This window comes from Macaca fascicularis, chromosome 5, assembly GCF_037993035.2.
Source record: "Macaca fascicularis isolate 582-1 chromosome 5, T2T-MFA8v1.1".
NCBI classification, from domain to species: domain Eukaryota; kingdom Metazoa; phylum Chordata; class Mammalia; order Primates; family Cercopithecidae; genus Macaca; species Macaca fascicularis.
In genome coordinates this window covers 144,982,043-145,005,364 of record NC_088379.1, presented here as the reverse complement: position 1 = coordinate 145,005,364, position 23,322 = coordinate 144,982,043, and the positions used below count along the sequence as shown (strand labels likewise).

Genomic DNA, 23,322 nt, shown 5'->3' with positions numbered 1-23,322 from the left:
CAGCAAGAGGATTGCTTTAGCCCAGAGGTGGAGGTTGCAGTGAGCCGTGATCATGCCACTGCACTCCAGCCTGGGCAACAGACCCAGACCCTGTCTAAAAAAAAAAAAAAAAAAAAAAAAGTAGTAGAACCTCTGCTAATGTTGGTGTCATAGGGTAAAATCAGAGATGTTTTTCATTATTTTCCTGGAAGTGCATGCCTGGGACATGATTTGACTGACTATATTAGCAACTCCTGGTATCCTGAGGTGCTTTTGAATGTGGTTTTAAGGACTTGGGCTGCTTTTTGATATTAACTGCGAGCTGGTATAGTCATAATCATGATGGTATTCTCAGAGGTGAGGGATATACCTCAAACTTCTGTTTTTACTCTGGTTTCTAGACTCCGGTCTTGTTCGTAGTAGACAGATACGGCTCATCTTGAAACCCTTTATTGTAGATAACTTCAGATCCAGTAGTGATTAATTTCAGTCTTAACTGTGGTTCATTTTCTGAATTTCTGAGTGTCCACTGAGATTCCCAGTGTTGAAGGCATTGTATCCTGGATGTGTTTGTAGTGTTAGTGACATGCAGAAACCATAGACTGGCACATGTGAACAGAGAGCTGCCCGGGTGATGACAGAGTGGGTGGGAGCAGAGACGCCACTTGAGAGGGACCCAAAGACCTCAGGCAGTGCCACCCTCTCAACTCTCCTCCATAGCTTTGTGCTTCAAACACAGGACTCCTTTCAGTGATTTCTACTGAGTATTAACTAGCTGTGTGGGATGCACAGAAGCATGTGACATGGTCTTAGCATTCAAGGAACGTACAATGAATTCATTTTTTAAGTGAAGTCTCATAATTTGACTGAATGGAATAATTTCCATTGGCATTGCAAAAAAAAAAAAAAAAAAAAAACGGAGCCAAGAATCATCAGGCAACCCAGCCATAGTTCTGTTCTGGTCAAAATTGTTATGAATGACTTGGATAAAGTTATAAAGGGCACATTTATCAAGTTGGACATGACCTAGGGCTGAGAGGAATAATGAATACAGTACATTGAAGAAAGGAATGGAGATCGGAAAAGATCTTCACAGTTTCAAAATCTATCAAAAGTAGGTGCATAATCAATCAGTGTAAGGCACACCAGTTACTGTGTGACTTTAGACAAGTTACTTAACTTCTCTTTGTCTTTGTGCCCTTAGGTACAAAATAGGAATAGTGGTAGCACTTACACATACGGTTGTTCTCAGTTTGAAAATCAGCACATTAAAGTGCTTGTCATGCCTGTCACATTGTAGATACTCAGTAAATGAAGCGAGTACTCCTTTCAGTCTGCAGTTGCCTGGTGGAATTATATGGTAACCCAGATTAAGGTGGGGATGGTCCACTGTGACCGCACTCTTCAGACCACGCTAGGTGGCATATGTCCATTGAATGCCATACTTGAGAAAGAGAAAGAAACTGGATTTTCAGGAAAAAGTAGCTACAATGGTGAGAAAACTTAAAATCATATGATGGAAGGTTAAAAGAACTGGGTCTATTTTGCCTGAAGTAGGGAAGACTCCAGTAGTACATAATAGCATTTTCTACTATTTGAAAGGTTCTCATATTGTAGATGGCTTAGATTTATTTTCTACCTTGGGGCCAAAGGTGGATATTTCAGAAAGACAAATTTTGGCTCAATCTAAAGGAGACTTTGCTAATACTCAGAGGTGCTCAAGGATTGTAACAACCTCCTCGGGAGGAAATGAAGTCCTTGTCACTGGAGGTGGTCATAGGCCAAATAGCTACTTATTAATTGATGGGGAGACCTGGGGACCTTAAATGTCTAACCTCTGAAATTCTATGATTCTGAGAATCAACAGAGCTATTTTAGTAAAGACAATAGGTAAGAAAACTTATTATCAATATGTTGATTTATTATATACCAGTGAAGAAAATCCAGAGTCACCAGATCAGAATCTGGCGACGGCAACTTTCCTTTCAGGTTTGAAGGGGGTCGGGTAGGGGACCTCTATCATATTCTGGAGCCAGCACCCTCTCATCCTCGGTCTCTTGGCTTGTCAGATGTATGTGAGCCCTCTGGCTCAAAAACAGACCTTCCGCTTGGCTGGGTGCGCACAGCCAAATAAAGAGTGGCTCAACAGACAGCTTATTGTTTATCTTTCTTAATCTCTTTTAAACCTCTTCCTGCCTCAGCCAGCAGTAAACCAGTTGCAGAGGTTAAGCTGGCTCCCCACTCCTCTTTCTTGTTGGTGTTTAATGTCACTGATATTTGTATTTCCCATTTGCTTTGGGTGGAATTTATTGTTTAAAATTACAAAAACTTCATTGTGTCTATGCTAATTAATTATCTTCTTTTATGTTTTGTTTTCATGACTTTTTCTTTCTCGGATTTCCATCATTTTTTTACTCCTACAATTAAAATTCAGAACCACATAGACAGTTTTGCCTTCCCCTTTGTGTATTTAGATTTATTGTTGCCTTAAGCGTCTGTTAATGTTACAAAATAGCATACAGATATGGTTTATTAGTTGTAGTCTCCTAAGAGTTACAAATTATTCAATAATAGCAAAGATTATACTTGATGTACTTTCTTTTGGTGCATAGAATGGGACACCATAATTCTCCTGTACTCTTCACAGAATCACAAAATTTAGAGGTGAACGATTGCTGATTTTCTTAAAGGTAGAAGCTTTTTAGGGCTTCTGTGTGGCTTCAGCTCCGACTCCAGCACTTTACAACTTCACAGAACTTGGACAAGAGGCTTCACTTCAACCTTTAACTGCCTGAGTACAACGTATCAGGATGAAGCCAACCATTTGCTTTCTGATCACTGGCAATTGACTCTCTGAGTGCTACCTGCTCATTCTGCTTTCTCAGTATCGCCATCCAGAAAACTGCTTTATGCTACAGGAGAGAGTTAAAGTCAGTCGCTGCTTGTGTCCATCCAGGTCTCTACATGGCAGGTCCTTGTAGTTTTCCTTTTTCCAACGGGAGGATTCCTCTCCTGACTTCTCTCCTCTGTCCCCATTTGAATTTGACTTCCTAAATGACAAGTTAAATTCATCTTACTGCTTAAGAATATTTTTTGACTACACTAACAGGCACCCATTTATGGTACACACTTTGCATAAGATCCTCATTTCCAGTGGGCTTTTCTCTCAGTTTATTCCATATATACTGGACAGCTACCAAGTGCCTTGCACTGTGCTGGGTAGGAACAGGGGAGATAAAGACAAGACATTGTCATGACTCTCCAGGAGCTTGTAGTCTCTTGCGGAGATAGGCAGACAGTTGCACTGCAGTGTGGAATGAGCTAGGGTCCTGGTAAACACAGGTGCATCTGGAGTCCTGAGAGATGGTCCGGACAAAGGGGACTGAGTCCATGTATAGCAGAAGGAGTAGGATCCAAACAGTCTTGAAGAGTGACTGGGAGTTTTCTAGAGCCTACATTCGGATAGAACAATTTTCATAAGGAATTTTTCTTAAGAAGCATACAGTGGTTTCCTCATAATAACTTTATTCTGTTTTCCTGTGGACTCATAAAATTTTTGCTGCCATATGAAAATTAAAACTTAGAAAGAAGGGGTTTGTAATGTAATCTCCATAGGCCTGGACCAGGCTCCTGCTCTCCAAACGGTAGCAAACCTTTGATGCCCGTGATGAAGATGAGATAATGTATATCAAAGCACTTCATAAGGTAAAGGAAGCAATACAAATGTGAGACTTTAGGACAGTCAAACATCCTTTCAGGAATATTTTTCACTCCTTATAAATTCCCCAGTGATTTTTAAACCTGAAAAACTGAAATGCTTTGGAAATATGAAGCAAAGAACACTATGCAATGCATGCAGATATGCCACTAGCATGATAAATCTAGTACATGTGTTGAAAAACAGAGAAAAAATAGAGAAAGGTCTTTCTAAAATACCTTAACTGTAAAACATCCCTGAAGCCATTTCACTCGGACAAATTTCTTTTCTCTAATATATACATTGATAAACTTTTTATTCTGACGTTGTTTCATCTCTTTGCATGAAATGCTTTTCATCTTGCTGCAGCTTCATTCCCTCAGACCTCCAAACGTGTCAGACCCTGAGATTTATTATACACCTGCACGTAGCATAGGATGAAGTTCATATTCAAATACAGTGAGGACAGAATTGCTTAACATATAACACCTGCTCCAGCTATACCCCATTCGTCCTCTGGTGAATCTTCTAGAAACTGCAGACATCTGAACATGCTCAGTTCTAGTGGTAAGAGATGGAGCCGAAGATGCAGAGCCACCCCCAGGCTCAAATCCATTGATTTAGAAGTGAAAGTGGATCTACGTCAGTGATTAAACAAACGTGATTTCCCTCTCTCCTGGGTAAGAGCACATGGCTGATTTAGGAAATAGAAGGAGGCTGTGGAGGGGAGTTGAGAATGGTCCCAATGAACCTTAGGAGTCTAAGGCTCAGATTCCACAACCAGGCTGGGGCCATCGGCACAGCAGGATATCCTTGCAGTGGAGTGTGTCTCACAGCTGTACCATGCTGCTGGAGAGGCCACCAGATGACCTGAGTCCCCATCACCATGTTCTGCAACAAAGAGCAGGCCTTCCTCCCACACTAGCACTCAGCCCTGTAAGTGATCTTGGGCACGGAGTGGGACTGCCCTCAGGACAGAGGTCTCCTGGACTGGGGACTGTGGTCGTGATCTCTGCTGTTGCCACCAGGCCTAAACCAGCATTGAGTGGGACATCTGCAGCTTGAGGCTATCCAAGAAAATGTTCCTCACCATTAAAAAAGAACACTGAAAGATGGTTTTATGAACAACACTGTCACTTAACATCACTGATAGGTAGACCTAGAAGGGCCCTGAGAGCACATCCAGTCCCCTCAATATATGCCTGTCCCTGGGCACACTAGACATCAGAATTAGCGTAGAATGTGGGGGGAAATTGACTGTAATAGTGGCCAAAAGATTAGGTTTATAGTCCACATTTTGCCATTAATTTGAACCTTGTGGATTTGAGCAAGTCACTCCACCTCTCTGGCCCTCCGTTTTCTCATTGAGAACTGAGGAAGCTGTATAGGTAATAAAACAACCAACATTTCTTGACCACTTCTACATGCCAGGCACTGGACTGAAAGCTTTGTGGACATCAGACTTAATTCTCAAATGACCTGTGAGGCTATATTCCTCCGTTTTTCAGGTGAAGAAACTGAGGCATAGAAAGGATAAAAAATTTGTCCAGGCACGGTGGCTCATGCCTGTAATCCCAGCATTTTGGGAGGACGAGGCGGGAGGATCACCTGAGGTCAGGAGTTCAAGACCAGCTGGCCAACATGGTGAAACCCCGTCTCTACAAAATTACAAAAAAATTAGCTAGGCATGATGGCGCATGCCTGTAATCCCAGCTACTTGGGAGGCTGAGGTGGGAGAATCACTTAAACCCAGGAGGCAGAGGTTGCAGTGAGCCGAGATCATGCCACTCCACTCCAGCCTAGGAGACAGAGCAAGACTCTGTCTCAATAAAAAGAAAAAAAGAAAGAAAGGATAAAAAATTTATCCAAGGTCTCATAGCTGGTAAAAAGCAGAACTGGTATTTAAACACCCCTCTCCACTCCCACTCCCCCAACCTTGGAAGGTAATGAAGTTTCCTCCCCCATTAACATCCTGTGATTTTCTGACTGCAGTGCCTAAAATCCTCAGCAAGTGATAATAACACTGAGGTGTTATTATCAGCTTGGCTGTTCTCTTCAGCTTCTCTGGGAGATAAAGCTTGGGGATGATCAGTGATCATTTGCCTCCTCCTGAAGAGGCTTTTGTGTTCTTATCACCCAGCCTCTAAAGAGTGTCCCCTAGGTACCTCCAGGCCATCTCCATAATCCTCAAAGTATCCTTCCTGTTTCCCTCCCCCGCCAAACTCAGCAAACACACCTGCAGGCCCCCCACCTGCCCTACTGTCTCTTTGTTTATTCAAGAATACGAGGATTATTTATTCCATACCTGGAAAATGTATTTACAAGCATCCTCAGCAAGGTTAGTTTAGTTTGATTTTTACCATTTTCAAAAGGGAAACAGATACTATTATCTTGAGGAAAGGAACAACTTTTTAAATGGTACCATTTGAAATGGATGAACTTTGAATACAGATTAGAAACCTGTCCTTAGTTTGTATGTATAAGGGAAGCAGAAATGAGAAGTGTGCAGTTCCGTGGAATGTGTGGAATACTAGGGCTGACTGTGGTTCTGTAACTGAATGACTTTCTGGTTCTGGTCACCTAGTCATTCTGTAATGTCAGGTCTTGTCTGTAACACAAGAGGATAGTAGCAAAGTGTGTACTGTGTGTTCCTATTTATAAATCACTTTCACATACATTACTTCTTTTCAATTAGAAAATAAATAAGAGAACTGAGGCCCATCATAGAGAATACAAGATTTGCCCAAGATTGCCCAACTGGTAAAGGGAAACAAAGCAAGGAGATAAACCTAAGGCATTCTTTCCATTTCACAATGGCTGAGTCAGTGAGAAAGGCAGAGACCTAACCAGAATGCTGCATTTTGGCAAATGTGACGTTCCTGGAATAGATTACTAACAGTCTAGAAACATGGAAAGTACCATGCAATTAAAAGCACACAGTCCAGGCTAGGCACGGTGGCGCACACCTGTAATCCCAGCACTTTGGGAGGCTGAGGTGGGCGGATCACTTGATGCCAGGAGTTTGAGATCAGCCTGGCCAACATGGTGAAACCCCGTCTCTACAAAAATACGAAAACAATTAGCCAGACATGATGGCAGGTGCCTGTAATCCCTGCTCCTCTGCAGGCTGAAGCAGAAGAATCGCTTGAACCCGGGAAGCAGAGGTTGCAGTGAGCCAAGATTGTACCACTGCCCTCTAGCCTGGGTGACAGAGTGAGACTCTGTCTCAAATAAAAAAAAAAAAAAAAAAAAAAAACCCACGGTCTTCTGAATTTTGGTGAACACTGGAAATACAGAAAGTTACCAACAATAGGTTTCACACTTCTTTGGACCTATGGTGCTTTCTATGTCTTTTACATTTTACTCTGTGACTGTGACATGGTCATAAGTTGATTTGCAGAAAGGTTATAAAGAACCAAGAAACTTACCCCTCAAATTGCTATGCCCCGCAAAGTTTTCATCCAGCTTTGTTCAGTACCATGGTGAGGATATAGTTGATTAAAGATCTTTAGCAATTGAGAACAAGTGTTCAATAATTCCAAAGTTTGTACTTCCAAATTTGTGAATCTACACATCTGTATTATTCTGTGTGTTTACTCTAGCCGGTGACATAGAGCCAGAGTGAAGATTGCTAAGGTGCCAGTCCTGCTCAAATTTCAATTAGCAGCAAGTCCCAAGGTACTCAGGGTCTTAGAACCCGTTGGTTTGTTTTGGAAAGAGACCGCGTACAAACTTAGAAGAGCAGCTTTCACTTCTCCATTTCCTTTCAGTGATCCCTCAGCTATTCATTCAAGAGATCTCTAAGGTCAGTTTCTGGCAGGAACATCCCTTCACCCTCTTCCAACAATCAACCGTTCACAAGTGGCCATTATTTTAATGTGAGCGCATATACCTATGCGCCAGGATCATTACAGCCTGCAAGGATAGCCATGTTTTCCTATTTCTTTTGTAATCTCAAGGGTAGTCCTAAAGCCATGTACACAAAATCCACTTTCCACTTAAAGGCCTGAGCCAATGCCTCCACCCAGCCTATCACTTATTCTTTATGTTAGCCCCGTATTGCCAAGTATGAACATTGTCCTCTGTTTAGAAAACAGAAATAATGAACTGTATGTTGGTTGTCATTGTTGGAAAAGAGAAAACAACCCAAAGACATTCTACATTCGAAGATAATTTGGTTGCTATTTCTCTTGCTTTTCTTCCAAATTTCTCTCCAAGCTCCAGGGCTTACAGCCTTGGGCGCTGGTACTATAAAGTGGATTTTCAGAGCCAATAGGAGCTGGCCTTCCTTTGAAGAGTCTTAAAAAGCCCTGAAGAAGAAAGTAGTCCAGGTGGCGTGTTACATCTGTGATGTCAAAGATGCAGGGCAAACTAGTAGCTGACCTAAACCATAGATAAACAACAGCTTTAAGAAGTTGGAGGCCGGGCGCAGTGGCTCACGCCTGTAATCCCAGCACTTTGGGAAGCCGAGGCGGACGGATCACAAGGTCAGGAGATCGAGACCATCCTGGCTAACACGGTGAAACCCCGTCTCTACTAAAAATACAAAAAATTAGCCGGGCGTGGCAGTGTGCGCCTGTAGTCCCAGCTACTCGGGAGGCTGAGGCAGGAGAATGGCGTAAACCCGGGAGGCGGAGCTTGCAGTGAGCTGAGATCCGGCCACTGCACTCCAGCCTGGGCGACAGAGCCAGACTCCGTCTCAAAAAAAAAAAAAAATGAACCCCAGAAAGAAGGCTGTAAGATTATAAAACCATTGCTACCTTCAGAGAGAAGGTGCCTGGAGGGACAGTATTTGAAAGGAGACCATACTTGAAGTTCTGGAACCCAAGTTGCCAGAGTAGTGAATGCTAAAACTCCAAAGATATTTCATGTAAAAGTACCATAATTTCCTACTTTTCTGGAAGGACTCTCTTAAAATTTGGGTAATTTTCTCATGTCAACCATATCTTACATTTTGGTAGAGTGCTCTCTCTCTTTTTTTTTTTTATCTTGCAAATAATACTCTTTCTGTCTTAACATGAGTATATGTGTACATCAAAAGCTTTACTCTCAACAATCCTTTTGGAAGCAAAGAAGATATACATTGGGAGGCTGAGGTGGGTAAATCACTTGAGCTCAGGAGTTTGAGACCAGCCTCAGTAACACGGTGAAACCCCCATCTTTACCACAAATACAAAAAAATTAGCCGGGCTTGGTGGTATGTGCCTGTGGTCCCAGCTACTCGGGAGGCTGAGGTGGGAGGATCGAGGATCATTTGAGCCCGGAAAGCAGAGGTTGCAGTGAGCCGAGATTGTGCCACTTCTCTCCAGCGTGGGCACCACAGTGAGACCCTGTCTAAAAAAAAAAAAAAGAATATAGAAGGTTGAGGTTTATACCAGTGCTAGATGTTGATAACAACCTAGCTTATCTCATGGGCTAATAGCCTTGGACAAGACCATCTAATTTATTATCCAAACCAGGGCACTTTTGAGAGTGAAAAGGGGCACTAACCAAAGAGGTCACCGGGACAACTGCTATAAGCCAGAAAGGTGCTGGCAGATCAGGATGTATGGTCGCCTTAATCATGCAGAGTGAGATTAACTGGATGAACGAGGAGTGCTGAGACAGTAATAATGACTTGAAACTCTCCTTTAGGATGTTGTTTTGCTTTATTTAAATGTTTACATCTATTTTACACAAAATGATATAGAAATTTAGATTTTATAAAACACTGCTTGCTTTTCTTTTTTTAATTGTGATATCAGGTACAAGACAACTGGCTACAAATATATAGGGTGTAGAGGGGGGGAAATACACTGAATTGAATAAAATTTAGTGTCAGGCAAGTAAGAATTTTAAGCAAACTGAAAAGTTGGCTGACAATACCTGTGCTATTTGTCTGTAAATCTCATGTAAGACATGAAACACATTTTTTATATAGTATAAAGGTCTATGTATATATTTATTTATAGTTAGCATATCAAGCCATGTTTCCTCATAAGATCATTTTCTAAGTAACTCCTATAAATGCATCAAATATTATTTAAAATGTTAACAGTTACAGAAAAATCTCCTTTGAGAATTTTATGTAACATTACAAGGAAGCATGCTGATCCACAAATGAACCATAAAAGGATATTTTGATAGGATAGAGCAAACATGACAAATTAAAATCTGAGTGGTTAAGTTACAGTGGATGTCATTTGGAATAACTAGTGTATACTTCAGGGTTCTATTGCCATCACCTGCAATATTGTTACAATGCAAGTAATTTTCAGACTCAGCATTTAAAATTCTTCTTTCCTACTGAGGCTCCTTTTACCTTCATCCTCACCCATTCCTGCTATTCCTCCTTCCTGTAAACAAACTCGTGATATAACCTCTTAACTGGGGAGAGCCAACCCCAGAAGCACAGTTTAACCTGTTTATCAGCTATGAGATCAGATCTTGTCTCATTTGTCTCTGCCCCGTGTTTCTTGTAGACACAGCGTCTGGACCCTCCTTTCAGTTATTTGCTCTAATCCTTTTCTACAGGAAGTTCCTAGGGACCAATCATAGCCAAGCAGTTCATACAGTTTTCCTTTTAACCACTTAGTCTCTGGTCCAGAGAACCCCTAGAATCCTATTGTAGAATCACAAACCTAAGTTTGCATTCACACCTACAGAGCAATTCAAGTATGTCTGGTTTTGCTGTCTATAATACCTGTGTTTGTTCATTATTTTTCTCCTTTTCTGTGATCAGGATAGTCATATATACTATTAAATAGGAATCCATTTGAAAAAAGATGATGTTAGGCCGGGCGCGGTGGCTCAAGCCTGTAATCCTAGCACTTTGGGAGGCCGAGATGGGCGGATCACAAGGTCAGGAGATCGAGACCATCCTGTCTAACCTGGTGAAACCCCGTCTCTACTAAAAAATACAAAAAACTAGCCGGGCGAGGTGGCAGGCGCCTGTAGTCCCAGCTACTCGGGAGGCTGAGGCAGGAGAATGGCGTGAACCCAAAAGGCGGAGCTTGCAGTGAGCTGAGATCCGGCCACTGCACTCCAGCCTGGGCGACAGAGCGAGACTCCGTCTCAAAAAAAAAAAAAAAAAAAAGAAAAAAGATGATGTTAATGCACAGTGCAAGAAACAGTAAGATCTAATAGTGTTTGAATATATGTGTCAGGAAGAACATTGCCAGAAAAGGAGAGCGGTGAAAAGGGGACCTAGAGATTGCAGAGCAAGAAAGGAAAGAAACAAAAAGACGTAGGGGCTCATTCTAGCAGGTTGAAAATAGGGGCATTTTTCAGTTCAGCTAATTTGTCTTAATTGTTTATAATCTGAACCCAAAATGATGACCAAAGAATACATTTGGTGTAATTTCATAGTATAAACCATGTCCCTTTTCTGATCACTATACACTATATCCTGTATATTGAATTTCCTCTAGAAATTGACTTGCCTTTTCTCTAGTCTGAGAGGGAGAACAATCTTACTTCCCACCTATTTCATAGCTAAAACTTAGACAAAACTTACTCTATTCTCTTCTTTTGTGTTTATTTATATAAGATGTGAGTGCATATCTCTCAAAAATTTTTTAGTGGTCAACATTTTATTATGATATTATTTTGCTTTGCTTGGGATTTTTCATGAACTTTTGTCTTCTTAGAAAAATAATGTGTACAGATAGACAAAAATAAGAAAATTAAAATCACCAAAAATCACAATGCCCAAAAATAGCCACTGTCAGAATTGCTGGTGTGTTCAATGTTGTTTTTTGTTCAATCATTAAAGGGCTATTTTTGAGGAAAGGACTCTGCTCATTTCAACATTGTTGTGTTTGTAGATGCATATATCTCACGCATTAATGCTTCTGGATCTATATGAGAATAATTTTTTTAATGACTGGAATATTTAACCAGAAAATATCTGACATATGCAGCTTCTGCCTCAGCTTTAACGGTGCCCTGGTGAGAAGCAGCCGTCGATGCTGTCATTTCTGTGCACACACACAGACATCCATCCATCATGAATATTTAAAATTCAATCATTAGGTGCAGCAGCAGCAGTGGCAGCATATTTGTTGCAACTGATCAGCCACTAATGGTTTAAAAACTTAGAAATTGGGGGCTTCTTTTGTCAATTGAAGAGGATTATTCCAAGCCACTGAAGCTCCTTGTCAGAATGGAAAAGTGTATTAAAAGAGATAAGATTGCACACCCCAGGGTCGCTTACAATATGTAATTTACTAAGCACACATGCTTAAAAGAAAAATAGATCAAATGGATGAGATTGGAGATCCCTAAAATAGTCTCCTGCCCAGATCAAACATACTACCAAATAAACACACAAAATATCCTGAATTCTGTTTCTTCCTGAGTCCCATGTAGATTTCTGGTGAAGAGAGCTGTGCTTTGTGACCTAGGCTTGCCACTCAGTCATCCATCCCTCCAGATTAACTTTCCTTTTCAAGCATGCCTTTCACAACAATAGAAGCAGCAGTGTGTTTAGTTATCACAATAATCAGGTGAAGCATGTTTTCTTCCATTACCATGAGTTTGGTGATCAGCAATGGGGCACAGCTAGAAAGTATTTTTGAAGATTTTACCTCCTGTACTTAATTGATCCTGTTCACCAGGGCAATCAACTTCCTAGTGCTAGCAGTGGCACTTTGTTTCTTAATCAGTTCTCAGTTGTCTAAATCAAATTTAAAAGGCTTTGTACAGAAGCCCAGAAAACAGTGTTCCAGTTTATCTGTTACCTCCCCATGAACTGAGCTGTCCCAAGTGTTTGAAGGAGAGACACAGTATCAGGTATGCATGGAAACATGTGTAAAACAAGCACTGTGGGATTCCGTGTGACTCTTGCAGGACTCCTTGAACAATATTTTTATGATTTGCTCAACGGATTGAATCTGAGTGATCTTATATTCTCCATGCTGCCCTCTGCACCCAACTTCCCACACTATTCTGGACGAAGAGGGGTCTAGGCTAACCCAGAATAAAAGAACCACATATATATTTTTGTTTGTTTGTTTTTGTTTTGTTTTTTACACTATATATATATACACACACAATGTGAATAATGGAGGAAAGAGGGAGGGGGAAGAAAGCTGAGAAAGGAAGAAGAAAGGAAAGGAGGAAAGAATGGAGGGAGGGAGATTTGCCAAGTAGTGAAATTTGTACCATTTGCAAATCAGTCAGAGCTGAGTCCCATTACCCTGTCTCTGGCCTGTCTTCTCATAGATTCAGAAAAATCCTAAGTGTGAACTGTGAAAATCTTACTGAATGATGTGGGAAGAAGCAGATCCATCCAGTCTCATTACACTTTTGGGGTTTTCCCCACCTTTGTGCTATCAAAGAATTGTGACACAGTCTCACAGGGAAAAACACACAATTTTCCTCCAAAAAATTAAAATGAATCACCTTGATTTTCTAAATTAAAGGATAGCCTAATAAAGCCATGCAATAGGTATTTAAAGTATACTGGAGAAGGCCAGAAGCAAAAATGTTTTAATGGAGCTATATTTTGAAGACTGTGCCTGTAAAGAAAAGTTCTGTCTGCTACCAAAAGTCATGTAAACTAATGGCTATTTTAAAATACATATTTAGTCTGGGCACGTTGGCTCATGTCTGTAATCCCTGTACTTTGGGAGGCCAGGGTGGGTGGACTGCTTGAGCCCAGGAGTTTGAGACCAACCTGGGCAATATGGCAGAACCCCGTCTCTACAAAAAATACAAAAATTAGCCTGGTGTGGTGGTGCACACCTATAGTCCCAGCTACTTGGGAGGCTGAGGTGGGAGGATCACCTGAGTCCAGGGAGGTTGAGGCTGCAGTAAGCTATGATTGTGTCACTGCACTCCAGCCTGGGTGACAGAGTGAGACCCTGTCTCAAAAAATAAAATAAAATACATCTTTAAATATAAAATAATATTTACCCTATTATTAGTAGGTCGTTTCTTTCTTAAACTCTTCCCCTTACAGACAAAAATGTGTAGTTTGGTGATGGAGTCTGGCTAGTAAAATAAAAATAAAGTACGGTGCTACCTTCTTATAAGCCATAGTTCAGTCACCAAGGCTTCTGGCAATCTGTAGGTAGGAAAATGAAGGCACAAAATGATCTATCAAGACTTGCATAAAAAGCCATTCATAAGCCGAGGAGAAAGCATTTCAGCGCCTGAAATTTTTGTCACCGTCAAGCTGTCACAAATAACTATAAGAATGTCTGCTTGGAGCATTTCAAACTCTGAGTTCTCTGTTTATATAGATGTTGGGATTTCCTCCCACTCCTAAAAACATATTCTAGACAAAGGGGTTAAAGATCAACATTACCCTGCTAAACCTTACTCTGACTCAAGATTTACTTAACGAACTGTAATTTTACTACTGCACAGATTCAATCTGTTGAGCAAATAAAAATCATTTTGAAAATGACCTACCTATGTATTTATTCAGTTTGTATTTCAGAATTATCATAATATCAAGTATAAGGGGATGGTGGTACCGATGAAACTATTATATACCATTCACCATAGATTTATAAAGGAGACTGCCAAAGAGAAAATAAGAGATGACATCATATGAAGTGCTTCAGTTCAGATAAAGGAAACATCCAAAAATACTGAGATGAGTAAAATTTTATTCAAAGTAACTTCCTGCTTTGTCTTGGTCTCAATCCACTCTAAGACCTGATGTCATTTACTGTGTGAGATCTTAGTACAATCATGAAAAGAATATGAGCATTTATCAAAACTCTCTGACGTCTGTATGTTTAGAAATGAACTTATACAGCAAAATATGATATCCTTGCACTTACTTAATTTTTCTAACTTCAGTTTCTACCTATGTGTCTCTGCCAATTTGACCTGATTCAGACACCCAGAACTTGAAATTAAAAAGCCCTTTTCTATTTTCATTCTTAATGGATACACCTTTTCCAATGTCCACAGCAGGCCTCCCTTCTGTGTACTCTGTCTAATGCAGCCACATGTCTAGTTCCTTCCCTGTCTCTGTCACCACCCTCACTTCTTCTCTCCCATCTTCTTACTTCTTCGGTGTGACCTCTCTGTAGGAGAGATTCCCCACACACATACCCCATCATTGATACCTACCCTCAGGATTAGATTCTGTCTAAGTAATTTGTGGAGCCATCAGGCTTTAGTATTTGACTGCAAGTCAACACCCATTATCTCATCAAAAGGGATGCTGTGTTGGGGCAGAGAGAGAGAGAGAGAGACAGTCCCCTTCAGGAGAAAAACCATATTGATGATATCGAAAAGAAAGAAAGGTGAATAGTGTGAGCCAGAATAGAACTAAACCAATGGCAGGCTTTTGTTCAGCCCTCTGGCATCTGGACAGCGGCTCTCTGCCTCTTACTCAACCTGTCCCCAAGCTCTCTGCAGTCTTGTCCTGTGGTCTCATTTTATGTCATCCCATTACTGATGAACAGAAAATTTGGGCAGCTGCCTACCATCCCGCTATCCCACCCACACTGTCAATAACAGCATGTGAAGAGGAGCCGTGTGGCTGCAGTGGTAAGGAGGGTACAGTCCATGACCAAGAAAGAGACACTAAGTAGATGATTAAGAGCAGTACACACTGCTCTGACAGCCTAATTGTCACAACTGATTTTCAGGATGCTGGCAGTGATTCTGAAGCCTGTAGAAAACATCAGGTTTTGGCCGGGCGCGGTGGCTCAAGCCTGTAATCCCAGCACTTTGGGAGGCCGAGATGGGCGGATCACAAGGTCAGGAGATCGAGACCATCCTGGCTAACATGGTGAAACCCCGTCTCTACTAAAAATACAAAAAACTAGCCGGGCGAGGTGGCGGGCGCCTGTAGTCCCAGCTACTCCGGAGGCTGAGGCAGGAGAATGGCGTGAACCCGGGAGGCGGAGCTTGCAGTGAGCTGAGACCCGGCCACTGCACTCCAGCCTGGGCGACAGAGCGAGACTCCGTCTCAAAAAAAAAAAAAAAAAAAAAAAAAAGAAAACATCAGGTTTTAAGGGACTGAGAGTTCACCAGTGGTCCACTCTTGGTGAAGTAAGATGCCTTGCTTGGTATTGTTAACTCCCACTTCATCTCTGTGCCTGACGAACAAGAAAAAGACACCAGAATGCCACCAACATCTAAACAGTGGCATCTAATTGATTTTAATCTTAGTTCAACAGTGTGACCAGAAGGATGTTTCAATTACCATCACCATATGGGACACTGAGTGTCTGATTAGTAGGGATGCTCCTGTTCTTCATTCTTTAGGCAACTACTCATTATTGCATAAGATGTTGTCTCTGATGATAAAATGTGTATCCCAATGGACTCAAAGAGTATGCATAGAAACTTGAAGGTGTTTTGCTTACAGCCAGAGCACAGCAGAGGTTTTGGAACTAGCTGGGTCCTACCAGAGCCAGAGGTGTAGCAGCTGCAGACTTCCACTCTACTCGCACCTCACATATTAGTTGTGAATTTGATAAATGCCATCCTGAAGAGCAATTGATTTATTAATTAGCTGATTCAGAATGTTCTTAGGACTCATTTGGGATATGGAGTCATTATAATTTAAAAATGTCAGCGCAGTGCAATAGAAGATGAAAATGGCACCTCCCGGGGGCCCTGTGGGCAAAGCTTTCTCCTTTGGTGGGTGGGGTTTCTCTCGGTGGCCACAATGCCGTCCATGGGAAGTTGCTTCATCAGACCCAAACAGTAAGGTCTCAGGAAGCGAGGAAATGCTCATTTTTTTGAAACAGAAGCTGGGGTCCAGACTAGGACACGATCAGACCAAACAGGACAGTAATAATTTGGTTATTAAACTGGAGATAGTAGCTGAGCGCGGTGGCTCACGCCTGAAATCCCAGCACTTTGGGAGGCCGAGGCAGGCGGATCACAAAGTCAGGAGATCGAGACCATCCTGGACAACATGGTGAAACCCCGTCTCTACTAAAAATACAAAAATTAACCAGGCGTGGTGGTGCATGCCTGTAGTCCCAGGTACTCAGGAGGCTGAGGCAGGAGAATAGCTTGAACCCAGGAGGCAGAGGTTGCAGTGAGCCGAGATTGCACCACTGCACTCCATCCTGGGCAACAGAGCAAGACTCTGTCTAAAAAAAAAAATAAAAACATAAAAATAAACAAACTGGAGATAGTAGCAATTTCATTAGAAGACTCCGAATTAAGATACCGTAGGAGTCATTTCTAGAGAAACTTCAACTGTATATAATTACCTACATCTATGAATAAGTAATCCTGTAAATTTTCTGGCAAAACATTTGGTGAACTGGGAATGAATGTTAACTCACCAGATTTTGGGTTTTACTTTTGCCTTGTCCTTAAATGTAAGTAATTAAGATCTGTCAGTAGTGTAAGTTGGGATTTGAGTTCAGAGTTTTGGAAATATTCTAATTCCCTGTATTGGGACTGGGTAGTACATCTAAAATTGTGACATATCAAGTTATTGCCTGGTGTCTTTTTTAAATTTGAGCACATGGACCCGAGAGTAGACACGTCTTAGTATGTACTCACCTTTGGGCAAAAGATAGATGGCATCATCTTTCTTCGCATGCTGAGCTCCACAGTAGATTGAGGACTTGGGTTGGAAGAAATAAGGTAATTGCCAAAGCCCCATTATCAGGTGGGTTCATGTAGAGCTTTCGGGAGGAACAGATGCCATAAGTTATCAGTTTAGTCTTACCTTCTCTTTAGAGGGAAAAGAAGTTGGAGAAAGCATCTGCAGCTAACAAAAGGAGCTGATCTGGGCTGGGCACGGTGACTTGGGCCTGTAATCCCAGCACTTTGAGCGGCTGTGATAGGTGGATCACCTGAAGTCAGGGGTTCAAGACCAGCCTGGCCATCATGGTGAAACCCCCGTCTGTACTAGAAATACAAAAATTAGCCAGGCGTGGTGGCACGCACCTGTAATTCCAGCTACTCGGGAGGCTGAGGCAACAGAATCACTTGAACCAGGAGGCAGAGGTCGCAGTGAGCCAAGATGGCGCCACTGCACTCCAGCCTGGCAACAGAGTGAGACTCCGTCTCAAAAAAAAAAAAAAAAAGGAAGGTGGATAACTTGAGGCCAAGAGTTCGAGCCTGACCAACATGGTGAAACCTCATCTCTACTAAAAACACAAAAATTAGCCAGGCGTGGTGGCGCACACCTACAATTCCAGCTACTTGAGAGGCTGAGGCATGAGAATCGCTTGAACCAGGAGGCGGAGGTTGCAGTGAGCCAAGACTGCACCACTGCACTCCAGCCTGGGTGGCAGAGCAAGATCCTGTCTCAAAACAAATGAAAAATAAAAATAAAAACGCTTCCTTTCTAGGATTGTGGAAAGAATTAAACTAGGTAATGAGTAGATGCTCATTGAATGCAGTAAACGTGAGTTCTTTTCTCTTCCCGTTTTTAGATATGTGATACAGTCACTTACCCATTCCATAATTAGTTTCCTTGTATGTAAAATCAGGGGATAATAATGTCGACAAATAGTTACCTGCTTAAAATTCTTTTATTAAAAAGCAGGTATGTTCGCATGAATAAAACAACCTTCCCTTCCTTTTAAACTCCTTGTTTGGCATCCTCAAACCTCTCAGCTTGTTTCAGATGGGAACTTCAACCCAATGTCAGGTCACGGTGCCCAGGATGATCTGTACTCCGTATGGGCTCTGAAAGCATCACCCCTGCGGAGGCAGGAAGCCCTAGTCTTCCCAGGGGATGCCTTGTCTGCAGGTACTGCCCCCAGCCTGCAGTGAACTCTGGACCTTTTATTGATCTTGTGTGCATCTGGCTCCACTCTGATACCAGGAAGAATGGGGGTTGCTGGCCCTGGACTTGGTCCTGGACAAATAAATGTGTTTGTCAAAGCCCTTTCCTGACATTGGTTGTCTCTAGCCCAGGTGGCACTGTGGAGGGTAATTAGTTCTCTTTATTAGAGGGAACATCAGGAAGCTCTGCGCGGCTCACCGTGGACACATGCAAAAAGATTTTGTTAATGCAGCTGTTACTTGCCTTTTCATTATGCTAATGGGCAGCCTGTAAGAAATGTAACCTCCTGTCACTGGCACCAAGCAACACCTATCAAACAAAGCATTGTTTCTTCTCACTGTTGATAAGTGTGACTTGTGGGGGCCAGCGATAGGATGCTCATTTTTATCTGCTAAGTGCACAGCGCTTGTAAAACACCAGCAGTGGCCTTGTTACCACTTGACATGACACTAGGTTTAGCTGTTTACATTGACACACTGCTGCACCCTTTTAGAGCTGCAGCCAGGGGTCAGATTCATTAGAAAGCGTCAGCGCCGATAGTGAAGCAGCATCTGGTGGGATTCTCTCTGCTCCCCTGTTGGAAGCAACAAGGCAAGGCGCTTGCATCTTGAAATGGGTGATTTTTAATTCTTTTCTTTGTTTGATTGTTTGAGAACCCTGTTTGTTCCTTGACCCTACATGAAGAAGATGAGAGAGAAAGAGCTGGGCATGGCATTCACCCCAGTGATGAAGAATGAGAATGCTGGGGCCTGCTGTTTGTTGCTTTTCTTTTTGCTGATGTGTGGCTCTTTGTTGCCCAAAAGGTCTGCAGAGAGGGAGTTAAATGCATGTGTTTTTCTTGCACAGCCCCAAGGCTAAAACGTGAAAGTAAGCTAAGTAAACCTTTATAATTAGTCCTTTATGTCTTTCTCCTTTTGCCTCCCTAGGGATGAGTATTGCCTTGATAAATTTGGTGACCATACTTCTCTTATAATGTTGGAAGCCACATATCTTTTGGTTCTATGTTGTTATCTCTTTAGTCATTTAGGATATGGAGGGTGATAGCCCAGAGGCCTTGGTTCATTTTGCAGTCACTGTGACCACATGAGTTGCTGATAACCTAGAATGGCCAGAGCGCTTGTTGCATTAAGAGCCAGAGCCCAGGCCTTCACTCTTGCCACATGTGACTCTATGTCCATGAAACTATGTGCAGGACAATGCATGCAACAATCAAGAAGTTTCTGGATACCTTTCATGATGTGTGAGGCTCGCTGGCCGCCATGGCAGAGAGAGCAGTATCTTCCTTACCTTCAGAAACCTCTGGCACCACCAGCATTGCTGACATATCTCACGCCCTGTCACAGCTTCTTAGTTCAACAGGCTGCAAAAGCTCCTCCCCACCTCCACCTGTTCATAAGGATGTAAGGATAATTCGTGCATTTTCTCAAGTTAAATGATACACTCATTTTGAAAAGCAACTACTGCATTATCCTGCCCTTGCCCTTGGGAACTGGATCCCTTCATTTGTCGAGAATCCTCCTTGCCAGGCCTTTTCATCCAGCCGCTGCTCACACTGCACGGGGGCTTCTGTCTGGGTGATTCTTGCTGGGGCATGCCAGGAGGTATTTGGCATTTCCCTAAAGCCCATCATATGCAATAAGAGTGCCACCGAATCACGAAGCTCTGAGAAGTTTTGTAGTTTTGTTAAGATTAGTCATGGCTTGATCAGTCCAAGCATTAGGATACCTACTTTGCAAGTCCAGTGTTGTCCACCTGGCCTGGAATTTACCAACTGCTCTGTGGACAGCTCTCATCCCACTTATGAACTGCGCTTATATCTGCACCTTCTTTTTCTGTATGCCCAGTACATAGCTATGAAGGGAGGATCCCAGGGACCAGAAGCCAGGGGACCATGTAGTGTCTTCGTGTGGTTTATATGTCATTGCAGTATCCACCCAGGTCTTTTCCAGATCCTGGGATGCGGCCAAAAATTTCCTTGCACAGGAAAAGAGAGATGGTCACGGTGATATACAGACTTATACAGAAGATGTTTTTCTATCTTTGGGGGGCTTTTGACTCCTTTCCACTCACTTGAATTCACACAGAATAATTATATGCTTTTCTGAGGGTGTACTGCTGGGTCAGAAGTGCAGGGAGAGTTGCTTTTGGATAGTAATCCCCACTGCTGGCCACCAGCAGCTGCAACCTCCACAGCAGCTGCTTCCCCTCACCTCCATGCCACCATCTCCCCTTCATATCCACTATCTCCTCGTCTCTCTGCAGGTCATTTATAATCAGCAGTCATGGCGTACAGGCCTCATTAGTGATATAGCCATTCCTTCAGTGCTTCAGAAATAATCATTTAGGAAAAAAATGCACGGTTTCCATCCCTTGAGAGCCCATGAGTGATGAATTTATTTCAGTTTGGCTGGCTTGGCTGTCTTGCTCAGCCTTATTTCCATATTTATTTCAACAAACAATGTAGGGTGGGAACAAGAAAACACATGCTGGGTGTACACACACGCTGCATATCTGCTCCCTAACTTGATTCCGCTTGGGGAAGGATGGAAAGGAATGCCAACGAAAGAACCCTCCATTAAAAAAAAAAAAAAAAAAAAAAAGATCTGTTGGACTTGGATGGGGTGCTGTATAGCAGAAGATGAGCTAGTTCATGACCATTTGTGTTTGAGAAGGTGTGGGTAACATGGCAAAAGCAATTGATCCTTAGCCCCCCACTCTGGTAGTGGTGTTTCAAGAGTACTTTCGCCCCTCGACCCCCTTGCTCCCAGAGGATCTGACTTATGTCATGGTGGACAGCAATGGACTTTTGATGCCAACAGAGGATCCGGTGCTGTTGTCTGAATCTTTCACCTAGACCTTGTTCCTTGTGATGAGTGGGGAGGGGCGTGTGTGGGGATCACAGGCTGCTCTGATGAGGAATGATGCCAGCGCGTTCTTGATGGCAAGTGGTGTCTATGAATCAGACTTGCAGATGTGCAAGCCACCTGGCCTCAAGAAATCAGTTCTCTTAAGACATTTAAGCTTGACTGAGGATTTGGCTAAGGCTTGGCACTTAACCCACCTGAATTTTGTAGAATGAATGTTTTCAAGTGACTTCAGCCGAGGGTCAGAAGAGAAGATCTCAGAAATCTGTTTAGAACTATGTTGCTGACACTATGTCAAGGGGCCAAGCAAATCATGACACCATTGTTAACCTCACCATTACAAATCAAGTGAAGGGAGGCGGACACCACATCTTGATTCTGTGGGGATACTTTGAAAGTGGCAGTTCGTGTTTCATAGTAGCAATAATAATAATAAAAGTTGTTCTGTTCTAGGATGAAAGGAAATAGAACATGCAGAACAGTATCTTGTCCCAAACATAGCAGAACACCATTTTTCCTATGGAAAACTTGGACAATGCAACCAATTAACCAGAGAAGGAATGGAAAAAGCATCTTAGAAGAACCAGGAATAAAAATTTTTGATTCAGGGACCTGAACAGCAACACTTTCAGAATCTCTTGTTCTCAGAAATGCATTTTACTAAGCTTAAGATTCCTTTTTCTAAGAAAAGTGGCTTGCTTTCCTCAAACTAAACAAAGCAGGGAGGCTCGGGGTGAAGAAAAAGTTGAATTGAGCAATATCTAATGGATATGCTCCTCCCCAAAATTAGACTCCAAATGTACGAGACAGAAGGAATATCTCAAGGGTAGGGAATCATCTGTAAGATAGGGCAATACTGCTGAAATGCAGTATTTTTAAAGAAATAAACCCCAAAATAAAGCTAAAAATCTAGTGCCTGGTCAAAAATTAACTGTAGATCCACTTACATGCTAATATCACAATTAAGAGTAGCCTTGGGACCAAACAAAAATCTCCTTATTAACAGAGGGAGCCTTGTTGGAGTAGCACACACAAGGCGGCCTCCAGCTACCTTGTGTCATCCTATAATGGTGATCTGGGAAAACATGTCCCAACCCAGGCTTGGCCAATGTACCCATACCCTCGCTGGGAGCCTCATCTAACATGAACAGATCTCCCAGCCAGCTTATCCTCCAGCCTTTCCATCTAAGCAGACAGTACAGAATGATTCTTATTTACCCAGCCAAAAAGATTTTTATTATCTATATATATATTTTTTTAATTTTTATTTTATTTTTTTTTTTTTGAGACCAAGTCTCACTGTGTAGCACAGGCTGGAGTGCAGTGGTGTGATCTTGGCTCACTGCAACCTCCACCTCCCAGGTTCAAGCAATTCTCCTGCCTCGGCTTCCCAAGTAGCTGGGATTACAGGCGTGCACTACCACGCCCAGCTAATTTTTGTATTTTTAGTAGAGATGGGGCTTCACCATGTTGGCCAGTCTGGTCTCGAACTCCTGACCTCAGGTGATCCACCTGCCTTGGCCTCCCACAGTGCTGGGATTATAAGCATGAGCCACAGTGCCTGGCCTATCCTTATAATTGTATTATAAAATATTCCTGTGATGTAGGAGAAAGTGCCTTTCTTTGCCTTATCTGATTACCGAACTGTGCTCTTGTAGTAAAAGTGATTTTGTTTTGTTTTGTTTTGTTTCGGAGACAGAGTCTGACTCTGTCGCTCAGGCTGGAGTGCAGTGGCGCAATATCGGCTCACTACAAGCTCTGCCTCCTAGGTTCATGCAATTCTCCCACCTCAGCCTCCCGAGTAGCTGGGATTACAGGTGCCCGCCACCATGCCCAGCTAATTTTTTTTTTTTTTTTTTAAGTAGAGACGGGGCTTCACCATGTTGGTCAGGCTGGTCTCGAACTCCCGACCTCAGGTGATCCGCCCTCCTTGGCCTCCCACAGTGCTGGGATTACAGTCTTGAGCCACTGCACCTGGCCGGAGTTAGTAATTCTTTAGCAAATTAAAGATCTGAAAGTTTCTCATACTGTCTAAGAGAAATAGCCAAGTTGCAGGAGCAACTTAGTAA

General features: G+C 42.5%; 1 protein-coding gene and 1 long non-coding RNA gene across 2 annotated transcripts in view; both read left to right on the top strand.

The window, feature by feature from the left end:
• MAML3 (mastermind like transcriptional coactivator 3) overlaps nt 1–23,322 on the top strand; it is a 435,952-nt gene that overhangs the window by 291,649 nt on the left and 120,981 nt on the right. The gene's annotated exons all lie outside the window — the stretch shown is intronic.
• Nucleotides 13,781–16,585, top strand: LOC135970770 (uncharacterized). The gene is made up of 2 exons (XR_010586614.2): nt 13,781–15,309; nt 15,633–16,585. It is a non-coding gene; the product is annotated as an uncharacterized lncRNA (long non-coding RNA).